This window comes from Mytilus galloprovincialis, chromosome 3, assembly GCF_965363235.1.
Source record: "Mytilus galloprovincialis chromosome 3, xbMytGall1.hap1.1, whole genome shotgun sequence".
Lineage (NCBI taxonomy): Eukaryota > Metazoa > Mollusca > Bivalvia > Mytilida > Mytilidae > Mytilus > Mytilus galloprovincialis.
The window spans coordinates 11998601-12008936 of NC_134840.1; the positions used below are offsets into that span (position 1 = coordinate 11998601).

General features: G+C 31.7%; 1 long non-coding RNA gene across 1 annotated transcript; it reads right to left on the reverse strand.

The window, feature by feature from the left end:
• Positions 1–989: 989 nt before the first annotated feature.
• Positions 990–7368, reverse strand: LOC143067192 (uncharacterized). Its single transcript, XR_012975875.1, has 4 exons — positions 7213–7368; positions 4436–4541; positions 2694–2770; positions 990–2207 (listed from the first exon to the last, which is right to left on the reverse strand). It is a non-coding gene; the product is annotated as an uncharacterized LOC143067192 (long non-coding RNA).
• Positions 7369–10336: the final 2968 nt, after the last annotated feature.

Below are 10336 nucleotides of genomic sequence, written 5' to 3' on the forward strand. Positions count from 1 at the left end.
AGTTTCATTTTAAAAAGTAGAGCATTTGTCCCTAAGATATAATTTAAACCAACTTTATCAAGAATACCTTCCCATTTTTTTTGCTTCAAAATCTATAGGTAAAGTTCCTTGATTTAAAATAGTATACATGTCTTTTAAGCCCTTTTCGGACTTCAAAAAAATGTTAATTTTAAAAGGTATAATAGCCTGATGGTTTTTTTTCTCTTTCAGTGTTGATTCCAATGTCATGTAACCACTTTTTAGTGCTAAAATAAGTCCATAAAATTGTAGAAACGATTACAAATTATGACATGGATAGAGAGTTGTCTCATTGGCACTCATACCACATCCTCTTATTTCTGAATATATTTCCTTGTTTTTTCATCAGTTGTGAAGAATAAAAATTGCGATAGAAAGCTAGTTCTGTTTTCTTAAAGACGTAAGACTTACACCCGCAGGTTTTCTGTATATCATACTACTAGAACAATCCTGGTAAAAGTTCAAACTCAAAACTGCCGCATAAATATAAACATGCTATAGTTGTTGATAACATATCTTTGATTAGAAATATACATAATACTAATAAAAAACAAAAGCATGTTAGATTATGATTTAATAAACATAGATATAACAATGGATAGAAAATAGAAAACGAGAGAAGGCAAAATATTAAAAAAGGTATTACAAATGGAAAATCTTATATATGAAATATAGAATCAATAAAAAATAAGTTAATGAAAAACCATGCATACAGATAGAGGTATTAAACTCAAAGTTAAATAGCAGTATTTTTTACTCCATCCTTTTAATAGAGTTCAATAGATAATTGAAAACCAGTGTAGACAAAAATGCAGTCCAAATTCGAATGTAATGTAAATTTAAAAGACATAACTAGACTATTAAACAAACGGCTCATAGTTTTTACATATCTGCAAAAAAGATCGCTTTCCATTAAAAACTGTGTGTGATCATTGAGACAAACAACTGTTACATTAAAGATATTTAAAAAATTTCAAATAAAAGAACAAAATCTCATATTCTACCACGGTGAAAAAAAATTGAGCAATCGATTTCAAGTCCTTCAATAAAACAAAATACTGTATTTGGGCATCTTTGCACCAATCTTTTAGTGATGACCTACTAACTAACTGTATGACATTTTTACTGGAAAAAACAAAACTTTATTCATGGCAAGTATTTCTTTATTTGAAACACATTTGTGTGCCAATTTAGAGAGAACATAATGAGTTATCATGAGACATGCCCCAAAATGTCGAATTAAAACGATTAAAACCAGTTGACCACAAATGTGATGAGCTTGACACATCGAAATGATGTACATAAAGATCTATAAAGACAAATGTCATAACTTTTCGTTTTCGTTAAGATTATAGTTGTCTCTTAACCGGATACTTCACAACTACTTTTAGTCCTACTGAGATATGATATCATAAGATGAGTAAGCACGGATATTGGTTTACCATAATTCAGTTGACATCGTCTACGTTTGAATTAAAATCTTCTATCTAATAACATTAAACTATTCTAATTGAACTGTACCAGGTGCGTATTTCAATTCGTATAATTCATTCATATCCAGGGCGATTGCTTTGAACATCTTGATTGATTTCCTTATCATTGAAAATAGAATTGCCTAATATAAGCATTAAACGTAACTTCCACAGGCATAATTAAAACCTCAAATGAAAAGGCCCCTATCAAAATACTCCTCGCAAATCGATTCGTTTAAAAAAAAACTCGTTTGTTTTTACTTGCCTGCAATGTGTGCATAGAAATCGTGGTTAGCAAGTCAGTGGTTCCAATTATTGCGTCGGAAGCTAACACTCGACGATAAGTCATTATTATTACAGCTAAAAGTACCTCTAAAGCAGTAATGATATTTTAAATACATTGAATTCTTAGAAATATATACAGTATTTAGAATTTAGGTATTGAGTTTGAATAGTATTAGATTTAACAGCATCAAACTTTGTTCCACTGAAAGCTTTTCTTTAGTTGAAATAGAATGCAAAAATTTTGTCATGCCGTAATTTAGTATTTTGGAGCCGGGTACGCCGGAGGGTAACCTGGTTGTTGTTGATTAAGTTCTCCCGGGTATCCAGATTGCGGATATGTTTGTCCAGATTGTGGATATGTTTGACCAGATTGTGCTGTAACTACATGTGCGCCACCCTGTGTTTGTAAAACTGTTCCGGCGTTGTTACGACCTGTGAAAGAAATATCTCAAATAAGTTTCTATCTTACTTGTTATTTCCTACACCAATGCAATATTTATATATCACATCAAAGTGTGTAAAAATAAAAATCTGACAACTTTAAACTATTATACATCAATTGTTTTGTTACTTTAAAAAATATTATGATCACATCGAACTCAGAATAACAAAGTTGACACAACATTTATTTATGAGGTGATATTAAAACAAATGTATTATTTGAGGGTGTTCTTTGTACATTAGTTTTCTTGTTTCAATGTGAACAGTAAATTCTTAATATTTTTAAGATACTGTAAATATAGAAACAAAATTATACAAAAACTTTTACATCCACTCTTCAGACTTGTTATGATTTGATTGGCTAATATAACGATAAAGTATCTCTACTTGTATAATAAATTTGTTATAAATCTGAGGAAAAAAACTCACTATTGGAAAATGTTATATTAAAAATGATACCAAGAGTTGTTTACTTACGTCTTACACAGGCACAAATCAATCCAATAAAGATTGCTACGCCAACCAGGCAACCAATCACAATTCCAACAATAAGTCTGATAAAAAGTAAAGAAATAACTTCATTATAATACGTCATTCTGATTGGCTAACAGCATATCACGTGTTAATCCTTAAGCAATTGCATTACACAATAATATTTATCATTCATTATAACGCGTGGTCCCGCAATAAAGTGCACAGGTGAATTAAATAAAAATTTGATAAAATTCGTGTTTTCATGATCCTAGCTAAAACAAAATGTAATGATAAGTATTGAATGCTTCTTGTTGTAACTTCATAGGGTTGTGAAAGCGTTTGTCGTGTGCACATTTTTACAAAATGTACTTCAGCCAACGCTTTTACACCCCAATGAAGTTACAAAAAGAAGCATTCAATTCTTAAATCAACAACAGAACAGATACAGATACCAGGCATGGTAATGCAAATTTGTAATTATAATGCATGGTAATGCATTACATTTTCTAAGTAATTGCATGTAGTGTGTAACGCAGCAATGTTTGCATTACATGTAATTGTAATTTAATGCATTACTTGAGAAAAAAGTTGTGATATTTCATGCATCACGAAACATTACTTGGCATTACTATTTTCTCATACTGCACATCTTTTTCAGATTGTTCCAGATATTTAGCTAAAGCAGAATTTAAGATTTCTTGATTTTTTACGAACATAATCATTTGGATATTTATTTATTTTTTCGAAAAACATTAATGAAAAAGTGTTTTAATGTTGACATATAATAAATGAAAATCTTTTAATGATTAAACAGAATTAATTACCAACAAAAAAACATAAATAAACTTATTCGTATCAGTCGATATCATAAGTACTGTTATAAGTCTCCGATCAGACGACATGATAAGAAATTTCAAAAAAAGGTTTACGAGCCCAAAATCTAGAAATGTGTATGTCCTGAACAAACATATCCATTTTGATAAATCAAGATTTACTCACCAAATGCTGAGACATATTGATGTCCCCGAACAGATCTGTCAATCAATAATTTTGATAATTCAAAAAATAACTTATCCTTTAGAATCCCTACACAGACATTTGAATTGACTACACCAATAATTGGACTGTCCCAGAACAGACATATCCATTTTGATAGAACAAATCAAATATTGAGACATGCTCATCCTTGTACGTATACGTATCAATCTTGATAGCACGATATACTCACCAAAACTGAGACATGTCGGTGTCCCTATACAGATGTATCAATCTTGATATTATAAGATTAACTCACCCAGCACTGAGATATTTTGATGTCCCCGTATCAATATTGACAAATCAAATATTACTCACCTAGTACTGAGACATGCTTATCCTTGTGCGTATAAATACCAATCTTGATAGTACAGGCTTAACTCAACCAGTACAGAAACTTGTTTTCCCCACACAGATGTATCAAATTTCACAGTAGAGATTTTACTCACCCAGTACTGAGACATATGTATCATTTTGTGTATCCACATCCATCTTGAGAGTACAATATTTACTCATCCAATACTGAGTCGTGGGGATGTCCCTGTACAGACAAAATCACCTTGACAGTACACATTTTACACATCTATTACTGAGCCACTGAGAAATGTTTATCCTAAACGTCTCCATCTTGAAAGTACAAGCTTTACTCACACAGTACTGAGATGTCGTAGTATAGAAATATCTTTCTTGGTAGTATACGATTTACTCACCCAGTACTAAGACATGTTGATGTCCCTGTACAGACATAGCCATCACGACAGCACCATAAAGTTCCACTGCAGTGATGGTACCCAGAATAACACAAATCCCCATACCCTGAAAATATAGGAGGTAGTTTAAATACAAAATAACTTTTACGGTACATTGTTACAGAATCTTTCATAACAACTTTATTGTTTAGCTTGCATTGTTGAAAATTTACTATGATGGGTTTTTTTCCAAAAAAAACGTAATCCATATGGAATATGGAATAACAACAAGTCAAAATGGTGTTCACGTCACGTCCTAAGGAAGTTTCGCGCTTTTCAACTAGTTATTTCCAAACAAAACTTCCAGTGCATAGAAGGTAACGTTCACTTCTTACAACAAAGCGCCATGAAACGAATGTCGAGCAGATTTATATATGTTTAGGGGATTATCAATAACCTAAACAATAAATTAGGAAATTTTACCAACTAAACAAAATAACAAAAACACGACAAACAAAAACAACAAAGTACATCTAACTGGAAACCTACTACTATATCAAAATCTGTCAACTAAAAACACAAAAGTTTGACAGCGCTCTAACATATCACCACTTCGAAAGAGGGGTAACAGATTAACCCATACTAGATAAGGGCGTCCATAACATCATTTGCCTGATATCATCCATGGAAAAATCTTAAAAGTGAACAAGACATATCTCTATCCCATCTTGTCACTAATTTTTCAAAGATTCCTAAACATTGGATAGGTCCCAGATGATTGGGCGTCATACAAGTATATTTCCAAAATTCAAAAAAGACGACAAACACGATCACATAAACTATTGCCCAACTTTTTTAACATGCATCTGTAACAAACCTGTCGTAACATGCGGTAACTATAAAACGTCGGAAAAAATAAAATTCTATGTAACTTCAGACAAGGTTTTTGATCACCTCACTGAGGCGTGGCATATTTAGGGAACCAATAATATGGTTGATAATATTATCTTGACTTGAGTGGGCTCCCTGTTAGGCATTCAGAGGTCAGTGTGCCCTCTTGCGTAATTTTCTGGATCCACCACTGAAACAGTTCCTGTGAAATTCAGTAAATATCATTTATTCATGACCCTTTGATGTGCGCTAATTGATACTTTAGTCTTAGATACATATTTGCTTTTGTCTTTGGGCTAGCTGTCAGTAAATGCGAGTACTATCAGACCTGTACCTTTTTTCAGGATGTATAAATACCCTGTCACGTCCTGTCCGTGATTTTTTTATTCGATTAGTAACGCCATATCAAACATTTTTATAGTTTGTTCATATGTTGTACTGTTGCACCGCTGTCACAGGTTAGGGGAAGGGGTGTGTGGGGGGGGGGGGTGTGCAAGTTCATGAACCTGTTATCAAGTGGTTGTCTTTTCTTGCTGTATATACTATTTTCGTTCATTTTTTTTTAACATAAATCAGGCCGTTAGTTTTCTTGTTTTTCTTGTTTTAAATTTGTCATTTCGTGATCTTTTATAGCTGACTATGCACAATGGGCTTTGCTCATTAGTGGAACGCTGAATGGGGACCTATAGTTATTAATCTTTATGTCATTTGGTCTTTGGTGTAGAGTTATCTTATTTCAATTATACCTCATCTTCCTACTTATATAATTATTTAGTTTATTTGCAAAGCTTTTAAACCCTTTAAAGTTATAAAAAAAAAAACTTCCGCAAATACAAAATGATAAAATCTTCAATCAAAATCGTTCCGCGTTCCCGAATCACGCAGATGCTGAAAGTGTGTAAAAATAAATAGTCATAATAATGAATTTAAATATAAATGAAGTTAATTTGGAGATTCGGCTATGCGGCGTTTCGAGCCTACAATAAATAAAATTAAAGGTTGAATAAAAATAAGTCAATTCCATGTAAAACTTTACTGTACATAAAATCAGTCGTCCGTTTGTGCCCGTTTGCTGGTATTCAAAGGAAATATATCTGTGTAATTGAACACTATATGATTGAAACATTGTCTTTTTAGTAGATTCGCAAATGTTTTATTTAATACATTATTTTTTTCGGATTGCACTGTTTAAATGGGTAGTTTCTAAACAATGTGTTTTGTGACTGAATTGTTATAATGAGATGTATTCTTATTATGTCTGTAAGACATGTCCGACTTATGATTGGAGATGAAATGAATTTCTTTGCTATTTAGGAATGATAAAAGAAGAGTCTGCATCGCTGTCTAACATTCTAATGACGACTCATATTTTTCACGTAAAAAGCAAAACACAAAAAGTAAATGAGCTTTTATAACTATTATTCCCTAAAGGATAAAATACTTAGATGTAAACAAAGACTAACTTAGATGGAGTTTCTAACTGGAAACAGGAACACTAATCTAATTATTGACATTCAATGTATAACAAGATGGTTTAAAAGGGAACATTTTTGTTAAGAGCCTACAACAGAGCTTGAGTTAGAAAGCAGTGGCTTATTCAATTTTTTACCTTTAACTTTTAGAATGTTTATGTGTATGAATTCATACCATAAGTAATTTTAAAAAGGTAGCAAAATTTAAAAAAAAAATGGAAATAAACATTTTATAAATTTCGTTCGTCCAAAGCGCATTTCTGGATTTACCTTCCACAGCAACACATACCTAAAACATATTTTAACTGAAACAGCCCTGTGATTTCAAAATGTGTGGATGTTTGATTTAACGAGTAAAGCTAACTACGCAGAAGATCGACACCACCAAATTGAAGTTTAACGAAAAGGGGATATTATATTATTATTAATATTTACCTGTAATTTTCACAATAGCCTGAAGTAAAATTGTTGTAACAACGCTGATGCACAATATATATTTCATTTTGATTTTTGTTAATAGTCAACAGTGCGCCTTATATTTTAAAATGGTCTCCGAATCTCGAAACATATCGGAAAGCAGCACCACGTGATGTTTATCTTAGGCCGTGTTCACACCAAACGCCATGTACAGTAAACTTGTTTACAATTAGTTTAATGAACTGGACATTGGTTTCACATTAAATTTGTTCACATCTATACACCTTGTTTAATTACCTGTACATAAGATTTGTTCACACTTGTAAACTCTATGTCATTTAAATGTTCATTACGTAGAACCGAATGCAAAGTTTTCTAGCAGTAAGGGAACGACCGTTTGACTTCAAATCGGCGTGGGGGGGGGGGGATCGATGGAAATATTACGAACCCCAATTGGATAAAAAAAAGGGCCTACAGATGATACAAAAATATTCTAAATCAAGAGTTTCCCCATACATTATACATGTTGATACCAGCATCGAGAAAATCCGGAATAAAACGGTTGCGCGGAAAAATTTCTGGCTCAGATAAATTAACAAAATACATCCCCCCCCCCACAAACACACACACACTTTTTGTTTTTAAAGTTAAGCCATTTTGATGATTTGCAGTAGTTTAAAAATTATAAATATGTCTCGATTAAGCATTAGAAAACGTAGGCTGCAGCAGCGTGCTTACAGGCGAAGAATATATATTTTTATTCTCATAAAGCCAATGCATTACATCGGTACAGAGATTGAATGAGAAAAGGGAATGATATATTAGGGATCACTATATTCCTATCTTTTCTGTTTGTTTCAAATGGTATTTCTTCTCCAAGGAGCATTTGGCAAAGGGAGGGGGTAATGTTTTTTTTTTAGTTTTAAGGGTCATTTAACGGATCCGAGATACATGTACTAGACAAACAATACATTTACCTCACACTTTTTAAGTAATGCATTTATGAGTGAATCGTTGTTTGAGTAAAGACCAGTGGCAAACATTTCTGTGCAAGTCAAGTCGATTCGGAAAGACCTTAATTTTCAAATGAATTATGTGTTCGGCAATGATGCTGCTTTGAGTCTTGATAAGTGCTTAACAGCTACGTTAAGTTTAAAAAAAACCAAATAAATATATCAAGTTTAGACAAATATTTCTGTAAAGAACTTTATTAATAATTGTTATAAATATCAATTTTATTCAAAAATTGTTTCTTCCTTAAATATACACGGTGAAACTAATGTTTTAAATGCCTAGTGTTGTGTACACTTAATCTACACAAGGCCTACATCGAGTATCGACTGCATGTAGACAAAACTTGTTTTACACTACATGTAAACATTGAGTTTTATCAATGGGAACGTAATTTTGTTTAGTTTACGTGTGAGTTACACTTACACAACACCGAGTTTAGGTCAATGTGAACACGGCCTTATTCACGCTATGTAGACACAGTGGGTTTAATTGAAGTCGGGACAAATGCGCTGCTACTGTTAAAAGTTAGATTTAATTTTTTTCTCAATTTTAGGTATGGAGGCTAGGGGAAAATGACAGAATTGTTTAATACCATGCTCAAACGTAGCTTCAATAAAGCTACAGGTTGTGAAAATTTGACATATTTGTGATCAGTATGCATGGAAAAAGCATTATGAGAATAGAAAGAAAATAATATGAAACAGTTTAAAAAATATCTTTTTGTTACATGGTTACAGAAATAAAACTGAGTCGCCGAACTTGCTCCATACCAAGATCGAGAAATGTTCTTTACTTTCAACTATTGAATTACATTATCTGATATATTCCTCTCATAATGCTAAGTCGTTATCATACGATAAGATAAAATCACGCAAATTTCAACATTAAAATGAAAATTAAAATGCTTATTTCAATAAAAATCTTGACCGATAATTTGGTTTTATATTACAAACGACTCAACTTTTACTGCACCTTGAAAACCTCAGTTTTCTGATAATTAAATAATTTGTAAACGGACAATGTTAAAAGTTTGTTATAAAGTTAATCATGTCAGTACTTAGTGTCAGTACCAAAATACTGGTATCTAAGCTGATGATACCCTCTGCGACTGTTTGTCCTTCAACAGTGATATCGACACAGTGTTGCAAAATATAAGAACACTTTATATCATGTTTCCGAAGCATTATTTACTTTCATTAAAAGAACACTCAAAGCCGAATATTTGAAGGCAAAATGTATAAGAACGCAAAAATTGAAAGACCTATTAGACCAATACGGACCAAAACAATTTGCCAAATCCATTCAATTTAAGCTATGACTTAATGAGCAGAAACATGTATTCAGATATACCCCTAACTTAGCACTTTATGGAGATATGGGATGGAAACCATGTATTGTTAAACAATGGTCTTCCATATTTAGGACATGGTCACGATTTAATAAGATGTCTAATTGTAGACTTAATAAGAAAAAATTTCTTTGGAGTAATAATATCAGTTTTAATAAAGTAAAAAATTGGAACTGTAGAGTGAATACAAAGTTTAAAGAACTTGATCTTAATCAGTATTGTAATATTGAATGTATTTTGAGCAAGTCTGTTATTAAAGATATTGAAAACAAACTATTTATTATGTACCAAAATAATTGGCATTTAAATTTACTAGCTAATGAAAGCAGTAAATTGCGTACTTACAGGCTATTTAAATCAAATTATTGTACAGAAAAATATTTAAGTATTACTATGCCCGGTAAATATAGAAGTGCATATGCTAAATTTATAGCAGGTGTTGCTCCGATTAAAATTGAAACTGGCAGATATGAAGGTATAGATGTAAATGAAAGGTTTTGTTTTAATTGTAGAAAAAATGATTTGAATATAATTGAAGATGAAAAACATGTTTTATTAGAATGCCCAGAATATGCAGATTTGCGAACGATATTTTTAACAGTGTATGTAATATCGAAAGTAGTTTTACTGTACTTTAAGTAATGAAGAAAAGTTTTTATTTATGCTTCATGATGATAGAGTTTGTTATTTTACAGCCAAAATCTGCCATGAAGTACTTTTTAAGAGAAAGTGTATTTTATAATTTCGTAATAAGTGTTTATAATGTTGTTTGTTTTCTTT